Raw genomic sequence first — 14,084 nt, 5'->3', positions numbered from 1 at the left:
GTTCGTTCACCAAAATGATTCGTTCAGTCTCGTTCACTGATTCGTTCAGTGACCATTTCTTAATTTTACATAAATACACCAATAGGTGGCGAAGATGTGTGTCATTATGTGTTATAAGACAATGAAAGACTTTTTGCAAAAACTCATTAGTTAAGTGTGCTTGCAAAAGCACACTTATTGTTCTTCTTAAGTTTTATTAAGTGTGCTTGCAAAAGCACACTTATTGTTCTTCTTAAGTTTTATTATTCTTATTATTATTATTATTATTATTATTATTATTATTATTCCCGGGTAGATTTTTTGTGTCAGCTCTAGCGACCAGACCGTTTGACGCAGAGACACCGTTCAAACTTTAAAATGTTCGGGCAGTACCGGTGTAAGTTGCTTGAGAGGATGAAGTCACAGATCCATGTCGTTCGGCCGCCATATTGGAAAGAACACAAAACCTTAAAAAAGTTTCACAGGTCACAAATTTTGTCCAAACTTCATGAAATTCCACGTACGCGATCCTTGGACCGAGCCTCACAAAAGTTACTAGAAGGATTTTTGATTTTCGGAAGCGTTTGCGCGCCACAGCCCAAACTAAATGTGCGTCAACGCCGCCAAAACAGGAAGTAGTTCAAATCTCAATATGTCTGTAACATTTATTAACCAAAAATTTTATATGAACTCTTTACTCCAATGTGAAGATGCCCAAGATAAAAAAACATTGCAGTAACATGTCTATATTATGTTATTTTCACTTTAAAATGTCCAATTAAAACCTGTGTAAAAAATAAAAAATGTCATTAGCCTTTACCAGTAGAGGGCAGCCTTTACGTTCAAACGTGTTTTTTAGACAGAATGTAAAGATAGCGGCAGCCATCTTTAGAAGCTAAGCTAACAGGCTATTGCTCCGTGGAAAAGTTTGAATAACAATGGCGGGATGTAGTTTTAATGTTAAAATGGCAAAATGGAATTTAAAAGAGCTTTTCAGAGAATCGGTGTTCCTTTAAGAGCCACAATACAGCGAAGAGCTGAGAAAGACGGAGAGCAGAGAAGCCCGGAGAAGAGGCCACAGCCTGAGACTCTGCTGCATAGAGCCCGTGGGGCACGCAGCACCATCGGCTGGCACCCAAGCTTCGTATCGTATATGGACAGCGGAATCCTGGATACATATTTTTAAAATCCTAAAACTTCATCTTATTCACTATACAGTATGCGGTTTCGGACGCAAAACTGCAAATGGATTTTATATTCTGAATGCTTGAATCAACGCGAGCTCTCTGGAGAATGTGCATTTTCACATACAGGTAGGAATTATATGATTCAGACATATTTTAATCCCTTTCTTTTATTTCAGTGATATATGGCACGACAAGTTTAATTCCCCTTTTCATCAATGTAATACATTGTAAACGTATTAGTTTCGCTCGCGTCAGTATCGCGTCCTCGCTCGCGTGATCGTTTGGCGTCGGCTCTATGACAGCTGCATGATTTAAATGATTGTGAATTGACGCGAAAAAGTGTCACTTTACCTTAAATCATGCATGTGATGCCAAGTGTATTTAAACAGTCATGACTTTCAGAAATGTATGACACATTTAAAAACACAGCTTTTGCCAGAAGACTGCGTATATGCCATTTACATGATCTTCAGGTAAGAAGATACATTTATCTAAATCGTATGCTTAGCTACTGTTGAACGGGAACACGATTGATTGCATTATGCTGTCAATCACTGAGGGAAATATTTTCTTTTATCATTAATTTCACAGTCTGGGTCGACAGAGGCGCGGGCGCCGCAAAATCTTTATTTTTCAATCACTCCGCAAAGAGACTTAGATAACTGCTGATTTTGGACTTACATATATGATTTATACATCATTTAAAACTTTAAAGTGTCTAGTATTTTTTCTGTCCACTCCCATTAAAAACAGAATGTTGTGCTTTTCGCAAAATTAAGAAAATAAACATAATGCGGGTTTGCTCTCTCTCTTAGTGACGTCCTTTCAGAAACACGTCAGAAAAATGAGCTGTAACTTAACGAATTGTTTTCATAGAAACATAAGATAAATGTCTACATAATGCTTGGAATGTCTGCTTTTAAATGGTGTAAGTGAAATCGAAAACAAATATTGTACTTCGTTGTTAACTGTATTAAAAGAGGGAGATGTACCGTCTCTCATGTTACTGCATTATTTATAAAGAGCCACGCCCCGCTCCATTGAAGAGAAGAACAGAGATCATCCATATTCATTAGTCAACGCCACAACGAATGTTTTCTCTGTGCTTGCTCATACAGCAAAGGCTCAAATATTATGCGAGTCATCGTTCTCACAAAAGAATGCAATTTAAACGAGTAAGTTAATCGGCCATCGCTCACAGCCCAGCATCTGTCCTGCACCACTGTATGCATATCGCGCTGACAAACATACACGTGATTTTACTGCTCTGATGAAATCTAAAAGTATAATTTCTCTTATTAGAAGCTAGCCTAATGTTTGCCAGTTATTAAGATGGCGGTTGTAGTTTAAATAAAGGGTTGTGAAATAATAAGCTTTGACAAAAAACTGCATAAAACAATTTTATGTTCCATATTATAAACTTTTGGTTATGTGTACTTAAGTGAGTAGATATGGCTCTTATTTACACCTTTAAATGTAGAATAAGAATAGAACTCGGGTATCTTACAATGCACTTATGTTGTTATGCAGTTTTAAAATACAAAATACAAACATGTCTGGATGTAGATAAAGCCTACTTGGTCATATTACAATGCACAAGTTTTGTTGTATGCAGTTTGAAAATACATGTTTGTAGAAAAAGTATATTGTACAATGCACTTATTTTGTTGTTATGCAGTTTCAAAATACAACATGAGTATGTTTAAATGTATATGTCGTCATCATCACTGATATATCTCTGGCCCTCATGACAAACTAATTGAATAGCCCTGTCGTAGACGCTCAACACACAATCATATTCATAAATAGTAAAGAAATGAAACGATATTAGGCTATCAGTGCTGCTGTCGCTCTTTCCTATCGCTTATTTTAAAAATGAGCTTATGATCAATAAAATGCAGCTTATATCTGCTGCTTTTTGTGACGTGAACTCTGGCCTACATTAAAGGTGCAGTGTGTAATTTTTAGAAGGATCTCTTGACAGAAATGCAAAATAATATACAAAACTATATTATCAGGGGTGTATAAAGACCTTTCATATGGCTCTTATATGGCCGTTATGTTTTTATTACTTTAGAATGAGATGTTTTTATCTACATACACAGAGGGTCCCCTTACATGGAAGTCGGCATTTTGTGCCACCATGTTTCTACAGTCTTAATGGACAAAATCATGACATGTTTGTCCTGTGGTGGCTACCGTAGCTTCTCTATGCATTTCAAAAGCGAGGGGTGAGCTGTGAACTGAGCTTTTGGTTGCAATTTGGAACCTCACCACTAGATGCCGCTAAAATTTACACACTGCACCTTTAAGTCTCATGTTTTTAAGATTATCTTAAGTACTAAAGGATTTTTGGTATATTATGTACAAAATTAGTGTGTAAAATATGGCACTTCAAAGGGATTGTTCACTCAAAAATTAAAATTATTTAAATTACAATTCTAAAAAAAATGTAATAAGAAAACACTGAGGGCTTGACATTAACTTTTTGAGGAACTTGTCCTTCGGACAAGTAAATTTGTGTTTCACTTGTCCATGCACAAAAGTCACTTGTCCGGGTAAAGTTTTATAATATAATGTATTTTTTGTGTTTTGATAATCAGTGGCAGAGCAAGGGATTTTTCATAGAGGAGTCGGACAACTAATTTTTTCTTACACTTGTCCTACAAAAAGTCCACTTGTCCCGGACAAGCGGACAAGTCTTAATGTCGAACCCTGAACATGTGCAGCACAGCCGTTATAGTTGGTTCTAGGCTAGCTAGCTATCCCTGTATTTACATAAAATGGTCTGTGCTAAGCCCCGGATGTCCTTAAATGCTGGAAGCACCCCTGGTTACAAGCCTGTATACATTTCTGTGTGTGTGTGTGTGTGTGTGTGTGTGTGTGTGTGTGTGTGTGTGTGTGTGTGTGTGTGTCAGGAATGCTTTCACGTATTGAAACCAAACTTTGTACATGAACTTGGGACTCCAATGCGAGGATGCACAAGATAAAAAACATTCTAAAATGTAACATTTCACAAATCACGTTAGTGACCGCACCAGAGCAAGCACACTTTTGCGGTTCCTCCGGAAGTGCATTTTCTAGTTATTATTATTTTTCCCGGGTAGATTTTTTTGGCCAGCTCTAGTGACCAGACCGTTTGACGCAGAGACACCGTTCAAACTTTAAAATGTTCGGGCAGTACCGGTGCAAGTTGCTTGAGAGGATGAAGTCACAGATCCATGTCGTTCGGCCGCCATATTGGAGAGAACACAAAACCTTAAAAAAGTTTCACAGGTCACAAATTTTGTCCAAACCTCATGAAATTCCACGTACGCGATCCTTGGACCGAGCCTCACAAAAGTTACCAGAAGGATTTTTGATTTTCGGAAGCGTTTGCGCGCCACAGCCCAAACTAAATGTGCGTCAACGCCGCCAAAACAGGAAGTAGTTCAAATCTCAATATGTCTGTAACATTTATTAACCAAAATGTTTATATGAACTCTTTACTCCAATGTGAAGATGCCCAAGATAAAAAAAACATTGCAGAAACATGTCTATATTATGTTATTTTCACTTTAAAATGTCCAATTAAAACCTGTGTAAAATTAAAAAATGTCATTAGCCTTTACCAGTAGAGGGCAGCCTTTACGTTCAAACGTGTTTTTTAGACAGAATGTAAAGATAGCGGCAGCCATCTTTAGAAGCTAAGCTAACAGGCTATTGCTCCGTGGAAAAGTTTGAATAACAATGGCGGGATGTAGTTTTAATGTTAAAATGGCAAAATGGAATATAGAAGAGCTTTTGAGAGAATAGGGTGTTCCTTTAAGAGCCACAATACAGCGAAGAGCTGAGGAAGAGAAAGCAGAGAAGGCTGGGGAAGAGGCGACAGCCTCAGACTCTGCTGCGAGCCCGTGGAGGACTCAGTAACCTCGGCTGCCACCCAATCTTCGTATCGTATATGGACAGATTCCTGGATACATATTTTTAGAATCGTAAACTTCATCTTATTCACTATACAATATGCGGTTTCGGACGCAAAACTGCAAATGGATTTTATATTCTGAATGCTTGAATCAACGCGAGCTCTCTGGAGAACGTGCATTTTCACATACAGGTAGGAATTATATGATTCAGACATATTTTAATCCCTTTCTTTTATTTCAGTGATATATGGCACGACAAGTTTAATTCCCTTTTTCATCAATGTAATACATTGTAAACGTATTAGTTTGTAAAGACGTCAGTTTCGCGTCCTCGGGTAGCAGTGATCGTTTGGCATCGGTATTTTAATTAATTACGAAATTTGTATTTTATTTTTAAATTGCTATCTTGTGTTTCTGGCGCATTCGCGGATTAATGACTCATTTGAGTCGTTTTCATTACAAAGTGTTGCAAATAAATGAGTCTTTTGAGTCGACTCTTTACAAAGCGAATGGGCCAAATGTTTTAAAATGGTTCGCGAATCAGTTTGAATGAATTGTTCAGATCGCTTCAAACACGGAATCGTCCGAAGCTGTTTTACTCGTATGTAGAAACACGCAGAATATAACCAGTGTTGGGTGACGTGGAAATGTATTTACCAATCTTTTAACTAAAAGCAAAACTTCACACATGTACCCGCCATTACATACGCGCGACCGCCGACCTGTTCGTCGTCAGACACAGTTAAACGCGTGCAACCTCCAGAAACACTGTAGCACAGATTGAAGAAAATCCATCGATGATTGACGTCTGATTCGCTGTTTAATGTACTGTATGATGTAAGTGATTCTCACAAAACACACGTGACATGACAACGTAAGAAAACATGAGTTTTGTCTAAGTGTAAACTGTCAATGTCCTCAGACCATCTTAGGAGATTCCAACTTTATACATATACAAAACAAAACTGTTGTCAGTTTACTTGTCTGATATTTCAGCTACAAGCTACATTTTTCTGTAAACTGTTGGTGTATGTTGCAGTTTTACACATACTGTAGAAATGCCCTTCATAAGTATTCTTCTGTTTGCTGTGGAGTCAAGAAATGTCTAAACATTAAAAGATGAACATGAGACAAAAGTACAGAATCTGTCGCATTATTTTTTTTTAATGGGCACTGAGCTGTGTCCTGATTGTTTACACATGAAAAGCATAAAATATGTAGGATCAGTTTGATTCACTTATGTGCATTTGTGTACAATACACATAAGTCAGCATTTAATGCTGTTGTTCTTTGTTGTTAAAGCATGTATGTGTTGAAACATAAACAAAGGTTAATAAAATGTGACATTCTAAACTTCTGGTATACTGATATTTATCTTACCAATTTCTGGTCTCCACATCAAACAGAAAAATCTTGTCTTTATTGTTCTGATACTTATGGAGGGCACTGTGTGTGTGCGTGTGTGTGTGTGTGTGTCTGTGTGTGTGTGTGTGTGTGTGTGTGTGTGTGTGTGTGTGTGCGTGTGTGTGCATATATCTAGATTTATTTTTTCATGAGTAACTAGTAACTCGCTACTTGAGTATTATTTTCATTGCATACTTTTTACTTCTACTTGAGTAATTATTTATTTAGTTACTTTTACTTTAACTTAAGTAAAGTTTTTGGCTACTCTTTCCACCTCTGTTAAAATCTTCATGAATCTAGGCTGAGTTTGCCACGTTGAAGCCTAAATAATCAGACAGATAGTAAGTTAATCGCCCATCGCTCACAGCCCAGCACCTGCACCACTGCATGCGTATCGCGCTGACAAACATACACCTGATTTTACTGCCCTGACGAAATCTAAAAGTATAATTTCTCTTATTAGAAGCTAGCCTAATGTTTGCCAGTTATTAAGATGGCGGTTGTAGTTTAAATAGAGGTCGTGAAATAATTAGCATTGACAAAAAACTGCATAAAACAATGTTATATTCCATATTATAAACTTTTGGTTATGTGTACTTAAGTGAGTAAATAAGTTAAATTCTCAATAAGTGTGATATGGCTCTTATTTACCCCTTTAAATGTAGAATAAAGCTTACTCGGGTATCTTACAATGCACTTATGTTGTTATGCAGTTTTAAAATACAAAATACGAACATGTCTGGATGTAGATAAAGCCTACAACATGAGTATGTTTAAATGTATATGTAGTCATCATCACTGATATATCTCTGGCCCTCATGACAAACTAATTGAATAGCCCTGTCGTAGATGCTCAACACACAATCATATTCATAAATAGTAAAGAAATGCAATGATATTAGGCTATCAGTGCTGCTGTCGCTCTCTCCTATCGCTTATTTAAAAAATGAGCTTATGATCAATAAAATGCAGCTTATATCTGCTGCTTTTGGTGACGTGAACTCTGGCCTACATTAAAGGTGCAGTGTGTAATTTCTGGAAGGATCTCTTGACAGAAATGCAAAATAATATACAAAACTATATTATCAGTGGTGTATAAACACCTTTCATAATTAACCGTTATGTTTTTATTACTTTAGAATGAGACGTTTTTATCTACATACACCGAGGGTCCCCTTACATGGAAGTCGCCATTTTGTGCTCCCATGTTTCTACAGAAGCTCTTAATGGACAAACTTTTTTATTAAGTTGTCTCCAATCATGACATGTTTGTCCTGTGGTGGCTACCGTAGCTTCTCTATGCATTTCAAAAGCGAGGGGTGAGCTGTGAACTTAGCTGTTGGTTGCAATTTGGAACCTCACCACTAGATGCCGCTAAAATATACACACTGCACCTTTAAGTCTCATGTTTTTAAGATTATCTTAACTACTAAAGGATTTTTGGTATATTATGTACAAAACTAGTGTGTGAAAATAGGGCACTTTAAAGGGATTGTTCACTCAAAAATTAAAATTATTTAAATTACAATTCTAAAAAAAAATTAATAAGAAAACACTGAGGGCTTGACATTAACTTTTTGAGGAACTTGTCCTTCGGACAAGTAAATTTGTGTTTCACTTGTCCATGCACAAAAGTCACTTGTCCGGGTAAAGTTTTATAATATAATGTATTTTTTGTGTTTTGCTAATCAGTGGCAGAGCAAGGGATTTTTCATAGAGGAGTCGGACAACTAATTTTTTCTTACACTTGTCCTACAAAAAATCCACTTGTCCCGGACAAGCGGACAAGCCTTAATGTCGAACCCTGAACATGTGCAGCACAGCCGTTATAGTTGGTTCTAGGCTAGCTAGAGCGGGTTCTCTAGGCTTGTGATCCCTGTATTTACATAAAATGGTCTGTGCTAAGCCCCGGATGTCCTTAAATGCTGGAAACACCCCTGGTTACAAGCCTGTATACATTTCTGTGTGTGTGTGTGTGTGTGTGTGTGTGTGTCAGGAATGCTTTCACGTATTGAAACCAAACTTTGTACATGAACTTGGGACTCCAATGCGAGGATGCACAAGATAAAAAACATTCTAAAATTTTACATTTCACAAATCACGTTAGTGACCGCACCAGAGCAAGCACACTTTTGCGGTTCCTCTGGAAGTGCATTTTCTAGTTATTATTATTATTCCCGGGTAGATTTTTTGTGTCAGCTCTAGCGACCAGACCGTTTGACGCAGAGACACCGTTCAAACTTTAAAATGTTCGGGCAGTACCGGTGTAAGTTGCTTGAGAGGATGAAGTCACAGATCCATGTCGTTCGGCCGCCATATTGGAAAGAACACAAAACCTTAAAAAAGTTTCACAGGTCACAAATTTTGTCCAAACTTCATGAAATTCCACGTACGCGATCCTTGGACCGAGCCTCACAAAAGTTACTAGAAGGATTTTTGATTTTCGGAAGCGTTTGCGCGCCACAGCCCAAACTAAATGTGCGTCAACGCCGCCAAAACAGGAAGTAGTTCAAATCTCAATATGTCTGTAACATTTATTAACCAAAAATTTTATATGAACTCTTTACTCCAATGTGAAGATGCCCAAGATAAAAAAAATTGCAGTAACATGTCTATATTATGTTATTTTCACTTTAAAATGTCCAATTAAAACCTGTGTAAAAAATAAAAAATGTCATTAGCCTTTACCAGTAGAGGGCAGCCTTTACGTTCAAACGTGTTTTTTAGACAGAATGTAAAGATAGCGGCAGCCATCTTTAGAAGCTAAGCTAACAGGCTATTGCTCCGTGGAAAAGTTTGAATAACAATGGCGGGATGTAGTTTTAATGTTAAGATGGCAAAATGGAATTTAAAAGAGCTTTTGAGAGAATCTGGTGTTCCTTTAAGAGCCACAATACAGCGAAGAGCTGAGGAAGAGAAAGCAGAGAAGCCCGAAGAAGAGGCGACACCCTCAGACTCTGCTGCGAGCCCGTGGAGGACTCAGTAACCTCGGCTGCCACCCAATCTTCGTATCGTATATGGACAGATTCCTGGATACATATTTTTAGAATCGTAAACTTCATCTTATTCACTATACAGTATGCGGTTTCGGACGCAAAACTGCAAATGGATTTTCTATTCTGAATGCTTGAATCAACGCGAGCTCTCTGGAGAACGTGCATTTTCACATACAGGTAGGAATTATATGATTCAGACATATTTTAATCCCTTTCTTTTATTTCAGTGATATATGGCACGACAAGTTTAATTCCCTTTTTCATCAATGTAATACATTGTAAACGTATTAGTTTGTAAAGACGTCAGTTTCGCGTCCTCGCGTAGCAGTGATCGTTTGGCATCGGTATTTTAATTAATTACGAAATTTGTATTTTATTTTTAAATTGCTATCTTGTGTTTCTGGCCTTTTCTCGGATTAATGACTCATTTGAGTCGTTTTCATTACAAAGTGTTGCAAATAAATGAGTCTTTTGAGTCGACTCTTTACAAAGCGAATGGGCCAAATGTTTTAAAGTGGTTCGCGAATCAGTTTGAATGAATTGTTCAGATCGCTTCAAACACGGAATCGTCCGAAGCTGTTTTACTCGTAACCTATGTAGAAACACGCAGAATATAACCAGTGTTGGGTGACGTGGAAATGAATTTACCAATCTTTTAACTAAAAGCAAAACTTCACACATGTACCCGCCATTACATACGCGCGACCGCCGACCTGTTCGTCGTCAGACACAGTTAAACGCGTGCAACCTCCAGAAACACTGTAGCACAGATTGAAGAAAATCCATGATCCATGAATTCGATGATTGACGTCTGATTCGCTGTTTAATGTACTGTATGATGTAAGTGATTCTCACAAAACACACGTGACATGACAACGTAAGAAAACATGAGTTTTGTTATAGTGTAAACTGTCAATGTCCTCAGACCATCTTAGGAGATTCCAACTTTATACATATACAGAACTGTTGTCAGTTTACTTGTCTGATATTTCAGCTACAAGCTACATCAACATTGAGACTAAAGTTAATTTGTTAATTTGAAATGCTTGTCTATTCTGTGCTTGTATTCTTTTTCTGTACTGTTGGTGTATGTTGCAGTTTTACACATACTGTAGAAGTGCCCTTCATAAGTATTGTTCTGTTTGTTGTGGAGTCAAGAAATGTCTAAACATTAAAAGATGAACATGAGACAAAAGTACAGAATCTGTCACATTATTTTTTTTAATGGGCACTGAGCTGTGTCCTGACTGTTTACACATGAAAAGCATAAAATATGCAGGATCAGTTTGATTCACTTATGTGCATTTGTGTACAATACACATAAGTCAGCATTTAATGCTGTTGTTCTTTGTTGTTAAAGCATGTATGTGTTGAAACATAAACAAAGGTTAATAAAATGTGACATTCTAAACTTCTGGCATACTGATATTTATCTTACCAATTTCTGGTCTCCACATCAAACAGAAAAAGCTTGTCTTTATTGTTCTGATACTTATGGAGGGCACTGCGTGTGTGTGTGTGTGTGCGCGTGTGTGTGTGTGTGTGTGTGTGTGTGCGTGTGTGTGTGCGTGTGTGTGTGCGTGTGTGTGTGCGTGTGTGTGCATATATCTAGATTTATTTTTTCATGAGTAACTAGTAACTCGCTACTTGAGTATTATTTTCATTGCATACTTTTTACTTCTACTTGAGTAATTATTTATTTAGTTACTTTTACTTTAACTTCAGTAAAGTTTTTGGCTACTCTTTCCACCTCTGTTAAAATCTTCATGAATCTAGGCTGAGTTTGCCACGTTGAAGCCTAAATAATCAGACAGATAGTAAGTTAATCGCCCATCGCTCACAGCCCAGCACCTGCACCACTGCATGCGTATCGCGCTGACAAACATACACCTGATTTTACTGCCCTGACGAAATCTAAAAGTATAATTTCTCTTATTAGAAGCTAGCCTAATGTTTGCCAGCTATTAAAATGGCGGTTGTAGTTTAAATAGAGGTCGTGAAATAATTAGCATTGACAAAAAACTGCATAAAACAATGTTATATTCCATATTATAAACTTTTGGTTATGTGTACTTAAGTGAGTAAATAAGTTAACCGCAAAAACTAAATGTGCGTCGACGCCGCCAAAACAGGAAGTAGTTTATCTCAGGAACGCTTTCACGCATTGAAACCAAACTTTGTACATGAACTTGGGACTCCAATGTGAGGATGCACAAACTAAATCGGCGGCACCAGAGCAAGCACACTTTTGCAGTTCGTCCCGAAATGCATTTTCTAGTTTTAAATAAAGCTCAAATTGTGAAATACTAAGCATAATTTTATCAAGCTACAGAATATATTAAGACACACGTACATTTATAGTACATCTAATCTGGATTTGTTGTAAATAAAGACTCCCGTGCATGCCTACTCTGGTTCAGTCAGTCATCAGATCCTCGTTCACGAATCATATAATTTAGGTCATGTCGTTCAAGACTTCGTTCAGACGCAGATGACTGATTTAAGTTCAGTGAAAGGGTGGATTAAACTATATAGATATATATAAAACTATATTAAACAGAAATGCAAAATTTTTCAGCAGTAATTACCTTGCTTATCATTTGTATTAAGGTAAATAGTCCGCCTAAACTAAGGTGACCAGATTTTTAAAATGAAAACCGGGGACATTTCCTAGTTAAATGGTGAAAATATCATTAAAATCTCATTTGTAGTTATCTATGAATTAAAAAGTTTTCTTTTTTTATTGTTGTCGGTTCACTGCAAAAAAACAAATGACCTTCTTCTTACTTAATAGAATTTTTGTCTTATTTTCAGTACAAATATCTAAAACAAGATGCATTTTCTTTATAAGCAAAATCCCCTAAGAAAAATATAGCTTTAAGACAAAAAAATTAAGTGAATTTGTGCTGAAATGATGCAAAAAAATATTTTGTTGAATTAAGTAGTGGTAGATTTTTTTGCTTGTTTTAAGCACAAATTTGATATTTTGGTCTAAAAATTAGACTTATATTCTTAGCGCAAGTGATAAGTAGCTCGCGGCCCCCTCTGCTGGTGAAAATAATCATTACATGATTGCTCTGGTCTGGTACTACAAAAGCAATGTTGATCGGGTTTTTCTGTGTATTTGCTGGTTGTTTTGGACATGCTGTAAAACGGGGACATTTCCGGGGACAGCTTCAGTCGGGGACAGAACACCAAAAAACGGGACTGTCCCTGGAAAACCGGGACGTCTGGTCACCTTAGCCTAAACATGGTTACTATAACTTTACTAAAATAAAACCACATGATTCTTTCACAAGATTGTTTACGTTGCACTCGCTTTCTATACGATCTCTCTCATTCATTAGATTGTAACTTGTACAAGTCATTCAGTTTGTTTAAGAACGCGTTCTCTCTCTCTCTCTCTCTCTCTCTCTCTCTCTCTCTCTCTCTCTCTCTCGTTCAGACTCAAAACAGCGGCTCAGTCAGTGAAGGGCGTATTCATTCAGTACGTTGAGCCAATCATATGCTCGGCCACAGCTTATACTCGATTGCCATTGGCTCGTAGTTTTGTCACTCTTTGAAGGCGGAAAGAAAGCCGCGCTTCATTTGTCCGTGCTCCTCAAGAAGGGAGGGAAATTTCACTGAACGAGAAATATGAGTCAGTGGATGGCGTGAACGATTAATTCACCTAAAAGATTCGTTCAAAAAGAACGATTCGTTCACAAACGTAACATCACTATGAAATAAACAAGCATTCGGCGACGCAACTTTTCACATCAAAGGCCGACAGGCTATGCAATTTGGAGAGGGGCCGTTCAATAATCCCCCTATATTTTTTTAAAATCCTAAACATAGTTGGACCTGCCGAACAGGTTGAGCACTTTTATATAGCCTACTGTGTTGAGCAAAGAGGCTGCACAGTTTGACCAGCGGGAAGCAGCCGCACATCAGGCCACCAGACGGGGTTAACTTGCAATGTATAACTATTATCAGACCGGCCCTCGGAGCCTCAAAACACTACCGGCCCACCGGGAAATGTCCCGACTCTCCCGATGGCCACTCCGCTACTGCCTACAACCCCAAAACAGAAAAAGTTGGGACACAGTAGAAATTGTGCGTAAAAAAGGAATGGAATAATTTACAAATCTCATAAACTTATATTTTATTCACAGTAGAATATAGATAACAAATCAAATGTTGAAAGTGATACATTTTGAAATGTCATGCCAAATATTGGCTCATTTTGGATTTTATGAGAGCTACACATTCCAAAAAAAGTTGGGAAAGGTAGCAATAAGAGGCCAGAAAAGTTAAATGTACATATAAGGAACAGCTGGAGGAGGACCAATGTTTAGGAATAGGAATGTTGTCCCATTCTTGTCTATTACAGGCTTCTAGTTGCTCAACTGTTCAATTCAATTCAATTCAATTCAATTTTATTTATATAGCGCTTTTCACAAGTGTTAATTGTTGCAAAGCAGCTTTACATGAGAAGATGTAGAGGAGAACACAGAAAATCAATAGATAATATAAGAAGTAGAGAAAGCGGTTAAACCGTACAAGCGAGCATATTAATAATGTAACGTATACTGTAAAGTGCTAAGTTAAGCCAAAGTTGGCTGACTCTCCCT

General features: G+C 37.4%; 1 protein-coding gene across 4 annotated transcripts in view; it reads left to right on the top strand.

The window, feature by feature from the left end:
- The window catches only part of LOC129435000 (beta-2-glycoprotein 1-like), a 178,739-nt gene that overhangs the window by 48,373 nt on the left and 116,282 nt on the right, over positions 1–14,084 (top strand). The window lies entirely within an intron of this gene.

Source organism: Misgurnus anguillicaudatus, chromosome 6 (assembly GCF_027580225.2).
Source record: "Misgurnus anguillicaudatus chromosome 6, ASM2758022v2, whole genome shotgun sequence".
In the NCBI taxonomy this organism is placed as follows: Eukaryota; Metazoa; Chordata; class Actinopteri; order Cypriniformes; family Cobitidae; genus Misgurnus; species Misgurnus anguillicaudatus.
Note: the sequence above shows the minus strand (reverse complement) of the source record. Positions and strands in the feature narration are given on the sequence as shown.